Source organism: Aotus nancymaae, unplaced genomic scaffold, assembly GCF_030222135.1.
Source record: "Aotus nancymaae isolate 86718 unplaced genomic scaffold, 86718_ANA_hifiasm-v0.15.2.pri h1tg000051l, whole genome shotgun sequence".
Lineage (NCBI taxonomy): Eukaryota > Metazoa > Chordata > Mammalia > Primates > Aotidae > Aotus > Aotus nancymaae.
In genome coordinates, this window is record NW_026988465.1 from 14,833,225 (window position 1) to 14,840,781 (window position 7,557).

At 41.2% G+C, this 7,557-nt stretch overlaps 1 protein-coding gene across 1 annotated transcript in view; it reads left to right on the top strand.

Moving 5' to 3' along the window:
• The first annotated feature begins 47 nt into the window (after window positions 1–47).
• KDM1B (lysine demethylase 1B) overlaps window positions 48–7,557 on the top strand; it is a 109,161-nt gene continuing 101,651 nt past the window's right edge. Inside the window, exon 1 of the mRNA XM_021665341.2 lies at window positions 48–151. The gene's annotated coding sequence lies outside the window, so the exon portion shown is untranslated. The remainder of the gene's footprint in view (window positions 152–7,557) is intronic.

Consider the following 7,557-nt stretch of genomic DNA (forward strand, 5'->3'; position numbering starts at 1 on the left):
AGTCTTCCCGCCCGGGTGCCTAGCAGTGTCTCCAATCTGCAGCGCTGGGTGCTGGGGCTGTCCAGGCATAAAACATGGCCCCTTAGCTCATGATGCTTATGATCTGAACCGGAAAACACCAACACTCGAGAGAAGATAAACTCCAAGGGAGGTAAGGCAGATGTGCATATTTCTTTTGTGTCTTCTATCACACTCGTTGTTAAGTCAATGTTGAATGACTACACACTTGTAAAATGAATTCGTGCATGAATGAAGGAACGTTATAGAACAAAAAAAAAAATCCACTAGGTGAATGAGTGTCGGATAGGGGAACCATGGCTGAAAGTGTCTTGCAGAGTAATTAGTATGAAATAAGAAAGCTGTTAGTTAATAATAATTACCATAGAAATTCTATCTATTTGTCTATATTTTAAAAAATGTGTTTTAGGTTTTGGGATACATGTGAATAACATGTAAGATTGTTGCATAGTTGCATATATGGCAATGTGGTCTGCTGCCTTCCTCCCCATCACCTATATCTGATATTTCTCCCCATGTTATCCCTCCCCAACTCCCCACCCCTCACTGTCCCTCCCCTAGTTTCCCCCCCCAACAGATCCCAGTGTGTGATGCTCCCCTCCCTGTGTCCATGTGTTCTCATTGTTCAACACCTGCCTATGAGTGAGAACATGTGGTGTTTGATTTTCCATTCTTTTGTCAGTTTGCTGAGAATGATGGTTTCCAGGCTCATCCATGTCCCTACAAAGGACACCAACTCAACGTTTTTTATGGCTGGATAGTATTCCATGGTGTATATGTGCCACATTTTCCTTGTCCAGTCTATCACCGATGGGCATTTGGGTTGGTTCCAAGTCTTTGCTATTGTAAACAGTGCTGCAAGGAACATTTGTGTGCATGTGTCCTTATAGTAGAATGATTTATAATCCTTTGGATATATACCCAGTAATGGGATTGCTGGGTCAAATAGAATTTCTATTTCTAGGTCCTTGAGGAATTGCCACACTGTCTTCCACAATAGTTGAATTAATTTACACTCCCACCAGCAGTGTGAAAGTGTTCCTATTTCTCCACGTCTTCTCCAGCATCTGTTGTCCCCAGATTTTTTAATGATCGACATTCTAACTGGCGTGAGATGGTATCTCAATGTGGTTTTGATTTGCATTTCTCTAATAATCAGTGATGATGAGCATTTTTTCATATGTTTGTTGGCCTCATGTATGTCTTATTTTGTAAAGTGTCTGTTTATATCCTGCGACCACTTTTGAATGGGTTTGTTGGTTTTTTTCTTGTAAATCTGTTTTAGTTCTCTGTAGATTCTGGATATTAGCCCTTTGTCAGATGCATAGATTGCAAAATTTTTTTCCCATTCTGTTGGTTGCCAATGCACTCTAATGACTGATTGTTTCTTTTGCTGTGCAGAAGCTCTGGAGTTTTATTAGATCCCATTTGTCTATTTTGGCTTTTGTTGCCAATGCTTTTGGTGTTTTAGTCATGAAGTCCTTGCCTATGCCCATGTCCTGGATGGTTTTGCCTAGGTTTTCTTCTAGGGTTTTTATGGTGTTAGGTCTTATGTTTAAGTCTTTAATCCATCTGGAGTTAATTTTAGTGTAAGGTGTCAGGAAGGGGTCCAGTTTCAGCTTTCTTCATATGGCTAATCAGTTTTCCCAACACCATTTATTAAACAGGGAATCCTTTCCTCATTGCTTGTTTTTGTCAGGTTTGTCAAAGATCAGATGGTTGTAGATATGTTGTGTTGCCTCCGACGCCTCTGTTCTGTTCCATTGGTCTATATCTCTGTTTTGGTACCAGTACCATGCTATTATGATTACTGTAGCCTTGTAGTATAGTTTGAAGTCAGGTACTGTGATGCCTCTGGCTTTGTTCTTTTTGCTTAGAATTGACTTGGCTATGCGGGCTCTCTTTTGGTTCCATATGAAGTTTAAGGTGGTTTTTTTCCAGTTTTGTGAAGAAGGTCATTGGTAGCTTGATGAAGATAGCACTGAATCTATAAATTACTTTGGGCAGTATGGCCCTTTTCACGATACTGATTCTTCCTAACCATGAGCATGGAATATTTCTCCATCTGTTTGTGTCCTCTCTTATTTCATTGAGCAGTGGTTTGTAGTTCTCCTTGAAGAGGTCCTTTACATTCTTTGTTAGTTGTATTCCTAGGTATTTTATTCTCTTTGTAGCAATTGTGAATGGCAGTTCATTCTTGATTTGGCTTTCTTTAAGTCTGTTATTGGTATATAGGAATGCTTGTGATTTCTGCCATTGATTTTGTATCCTGAGACTTTGCTGAAGTTGCTTATCAGTTTCAGGAGATTTTGGGCTGAGACAATGGGTCTTCTAAATATACTATCATGTCATCTGCAAATAGAGACAATTTCACTTCCTCTTTTCCTAATTGAATACCCTTTGTTTCCTTTTCTTGCCTGATTGCTCTGGCTAGAACTTCCAATACTATATTGAATAGGAGTGGTGAGAGAGGGCATCCTTGTCTAGGGCCAGATTTCAAAGTCTGACTCTGTCACCCAGCCTGGAGTGCAGGGGCATGATCACAGCTCACTGCAGCCTCCATCTCCCAGGCTCAAGCATTCCTTCCACTTCAGTAGCTGGGATTACAGGCATGTACCACCACACTAGGCTAATTTTTTAATTTGTTTGTAGAGAGGAGGTTTCACTGTGTTGCCTAGGCTGGTCTTGAACTTGTGAAAATTATGAACAATCTTCCCCACCCCTTGGCTTCCCAAAGTGTCACTGTGCCCAGCCGATAGAATTCACATTATGCCTGCCCTGTTGTGTTAGGGTGGTGCAAATGTAGTCACAGTGTTTGCCATTAAAAGTATAGTTTTAATTACCGTTTGCCATTAAAAGTAATGGCAAACATCTTGATTACTTTTGCATCAACCTAATAAATAGTTTACATAGATTATCTTATTTAAACCTCATAGCAATCCTACAAGAATATGTCATTTTTATCATCTTTTTTTCTGACAGAGTTCATAGAAGTCAAATATCTCACCCAGGATCACATGGCTAGGAAGTGGCTGGCCTGGAATTTGAAGCGAGGCAGTTTGACTTCAGAGTCCACATTGCTACCTATTTCAGTCATTTTCAAACTTCTTTGCACATGGTAAACATCTGGATCGCACCCAAAAAGTTTAATTGGCCCATGGTGTGGTCTGGACAGCTGGGATTTATGAAAGCTTCCCAGGTGATTATAATGTACAGCCACCTTTGAGAACCACTGCATTACAGTAATTCCTTCAAATGACACTAAGTTCAATTTTTCCAGTCTCTGTTGAGACCAAAAGCAAAGAGAATCTGCCATATGTTGGAAAATCTTCAAACAAGAGATAGCATACTCCGTGTGAAGAATCCATTGTGGTATTATAATCTCTTATTTTTGTTTTCTTTCTTTTTTTTTTTTTCAGATGGAGTCTCACTCTGTCACCAGGCTGGAGTGCGGTGGCACGACCTCAGCCTCCCAGGTTCAAACGATTCTTCTACCTCAGCCTCCCTCCCGAGTAGCTGGGACTACAGGCACATGCCAGCACGCCCAGCTAATTTTTGTACTTTTAGTAGAGATGGGGTTTCACCGTGTTGGCCAGGATGGTCTCTATCTCTTGACCTTGTGATCCGCCCACCTCGACCTCCCAAAGTGCTGGGATTACAGGCCTGAGCCACCACCAAGCTTGGCTTTTTTTTTTTTTTTGAGATGGAATTTTACTCTTCTACCTAGGCTGGAGTGCAGTGGTGTGATCTCAGCTGACTGCAGCCTCCACCCCCAGGGTTCAAGGGATCCTCACGCCTCAGCCTCCTAGTAGCTGGGATTACAGGCACCCACCACCATGCCTGGCTAAGTTTTATAGAGATGGGGTTTTGCCATGTTGGCCAAACTGTTATCAAACTCCTGACCTCAGGTGATCCACCCACCTGTGCCTCCCAAAGTGCTAGGATTAGAGGCGCGAGCCACCGCGCCTTGCCCTAATCTTTTGTTTTTAAGGGATTTCCCCTCAAATGTCTTATGTGAACATTGTGCTTAACAAAACCTTATATTACAGAATTTCTGTTCCTTTAGAGATCATAATCATGATCATTCACCTTCTGATTTGCTAGATCTCTGAGAAAACACAGCATTTTGTCGCCTCTTAAGGCTCCTGGAGACAGCTTTAATGTAAGACAAGAAATAACATTTTCTCATCAAATGTTATTTGACTCAAAGATTGTGTACTGGGACACAATAACCAACTTAATACCCTAATTTCTGACTACATTTCCATCCCAAATAAATAACCAACTAAATCACATCATTTATGCAATCACACCATTGCACAATTGATTAATAACAGAAATATCTTGAATCTCACTCTAGCATTTGGCATTTCCTGTGACTGTCATTTCCTCCTCGAAGGCTGAGCCTCCATGGATTTCCTCTGTGCTTTTCTCTGATATTCCTTATATAGAGGGTCCTGGACTAGCATGCCCATCTTCTCCTGCTTCCACCTTGAACAAGCCCTGAGAATTGTGGGGGCAAAGGGCTTGAAGAGCAGAACATCTGGTTTCCAAAGTGGTCAGTGGCTGACCTATGAGCAAAGTACCATACTGTAGTGGAAGGAGAGTGGGGACCCAGCTCAGGATGGTTCCAGCAGAGAAGACAGCACATGGGGAGCATGGGGAAAGGGGAGTCAGTGCTTAGGCAAGTGGGCTCCTGCTTGTATAGGTGGGGCAAATGTTCTAGACACATGCAGTTTAGAAGGAATCCCAGAACAAGTTTAAAGATCCAATTACACCTCAGACTACCTGACAATGATGTAAGAGAAAGGAAGAGGACCAAGTCACATAGAATGGGCTTTGCTTCCAGCCTTGCCCTCCTCCCAGGGGCATCTCTGACCACCATGCTAATTTTCAAGCTCATGCCCCATGTTCTTGGCATCTCAAGGGTGAGGGTTAAGAGGAAGAATGGCTGTGTGTATGTGGTGTTAAGAGGAAGAATGGCTCTGTTTTGAACTTTTTGAGTAGGACCATACAAAAATCAGCTGGAGATGTATATTTGGAAATGGGGATCTAGAGATTTGAGTGCATCTCATGTTCAATGCGATTAAGTGTTCCTCAAGCTACCACCCTTGGTCTTTTTCTCTTAGCTTCCTACCTGTTCCCCTGAGCAATGTCATCTTCACTTCCTCATGGTTTAAATGACCACTTAGAAGCTGACAGCTCCCTGCCTGTACCCTGAACACAGCCATACCATCTGTATAGTAAAGCTGAATGTTCAGTCCCTACCCCTACAACCTGTGGTGCCTGAGAACAGGACTATCTTCAATAATCAATAAACCTTTATCTGCTAGCACATCCAATAGTACTTAGATTGCTGAATGAATGCTGACTCTAATAGCAGGAGGAAGATTAAATAATAATGGTGCTGCCACATGACAACATTATACAGCTATGCAAAAATCTTGCTTTTGAAAAATAGTGACACTGTTACCAGTAGAGGGTCTTGACTACAAGTTGTCCAGGTTCTTGGCTTTTTGAACAAAAAATTGGACAAAACCCACAGCAAAGCAGGGAAAGAATAAAGCCACAAAAGCAGAGATGTATTGAAAACGAAAGTGCACCCCAAAGGGTGGGAGCTGGCTGAGCAGTGGTTCGAGGGACCTGGTTACAGAATCTTCTGGGGTGCAAATACCTACTAGAGGTTTCCCATTGGCCACTTGGTATTCACCCATGCAAATAAAGTAGCGGCCTGCAATCAGTCTGATTGGTTGCTTTCTGCAACCAATCAGAGGCTGAAGTGAATTTACAAAAGTTACACTGCTCTGATTGGTTGCAGACGTTTCTGCCACCTGAAAAGGCTGGGGGCAGTGAGGAGGAAGGGGGAGGGGAGGTTACAAAGGGAGTAGCTTCTGGTCCTTTTGTTACTTAGGCATGGAAAGTTGAAGTTTTCCCTTCAATTTAGTTCTAGGAAGTCAGCATGAATGGGCCTTAGGTTCCCTGCCTCTAGACCCGATTCTCCCGCCTCAACAGGGCTAATGAAATAGAAAGGAGGGTTGTGGAGATACAATGCTGAATCGTAATATTATCACAGTCTTGTGAAAACATACACCTGTATGAGCAGATAAAAAAGATGAGAAGAAAATACATCACCATCTAGCAGTAATTATCTCTAGTGGTAGGATGTGATTGCTTTGTTTTTCTTTTTAGACTTCCCAAATTTTCAGTGCATAAAGGATTGTTTGTCTTATTTAAATATAAATAATTTAATATTTTATAGTATATTTCATTTCTAAATATCTGCCTTGATTATCCTCCTTCTATTTGTTGTTGAGCGTTAACACCAAATTTCTATTAATACCCACTGTTTAGGAATAACAGATTTTCAGACATATTTTCAGCTCACAAATTACAGCTACACATAATTAATAAATCTGGGACTATTTTCTGCAAATCAGAATGACTATGCTTAAGGCACATACATAGAATTATATCCTATTCCCATTAACTCAGCCACTGGTAAATTTGTCATATAATGCTTTGTAAGGCAAAAAGCACATCGCGTAAGAAATGATTGGGAAGTCAGAGCTGTAGGGATTAAAGATAATTTTGATTTTTTAAAAGCACTCAGTAGAAATCTTCCTCTGAAAGACCTTTCAGAAAGAGTAGGTGTAGGTTGAGCAGCACTTTGGGAGGCTGAGGCAAGAGGATCAGTTGAGGCCAGGAGTTTGAGACCCTCCCGGGCAACATAGCAAGACCTCATCTCTACTAAAAATAAAAAAAAAATAGCCGGGCGTGGTGGCACATGCCTGTAGTCCCATCTACTCAGGAAGCTGAGGCAGAAGGATTGCTTAAGCCTGGGAGATGGAGGCTGCAGTAAGCTATAATCACACTACCGTACTCCAGCCTGGGTGACAGAATGAGACCCTGTCTCAAAATAAAATAAAAATAAGGAGTAGGTGTGACATAAACATATACACATATGCATAAACACATTAAAATTGCTCCCTTGTATTAAAATAAAACAATGACAAGTATGTACTGCAGTTGTGACTGGGTAAATTACTTGAACTAATACCTCCATGGGTTAGGTTTCTATTTGTCATTTCATTCTACCAATGAATCCTATCAGCTTGGAGCTCTCTCATAGGTATATCTTTCAGGCCACTTTCTGTCGTTCCTATACATTCTTTAAGGAGCCAAATCTCTGACTTGCCCATGATAGCCGTTAAAGCTTTGGTTGCATTTCTTTCTATTTTTCTTTCCATATTCACCCAAATAAACTGTTTATTACATACCTGTCTTACTTCATCCTGTCTGCTACTGATAACATTGCCTATACTAGAGCATTCATGCCTGCTTCATGGGCAGGGCAAGGCATTTATAAACAACTGTGTGCAGGGCACAGAGGCTCAGATAATGTGTTACTTAAATAACAAAATTAAACAAGAAGCATTTTTGGAAAATCCTGAAAATCAATTGCTCTAAAATAATTTGTATGTGGTATATCTTCCATCTTGAGACTTTAAGAAGTCAGTATTCCCCAATGAAGACACATAT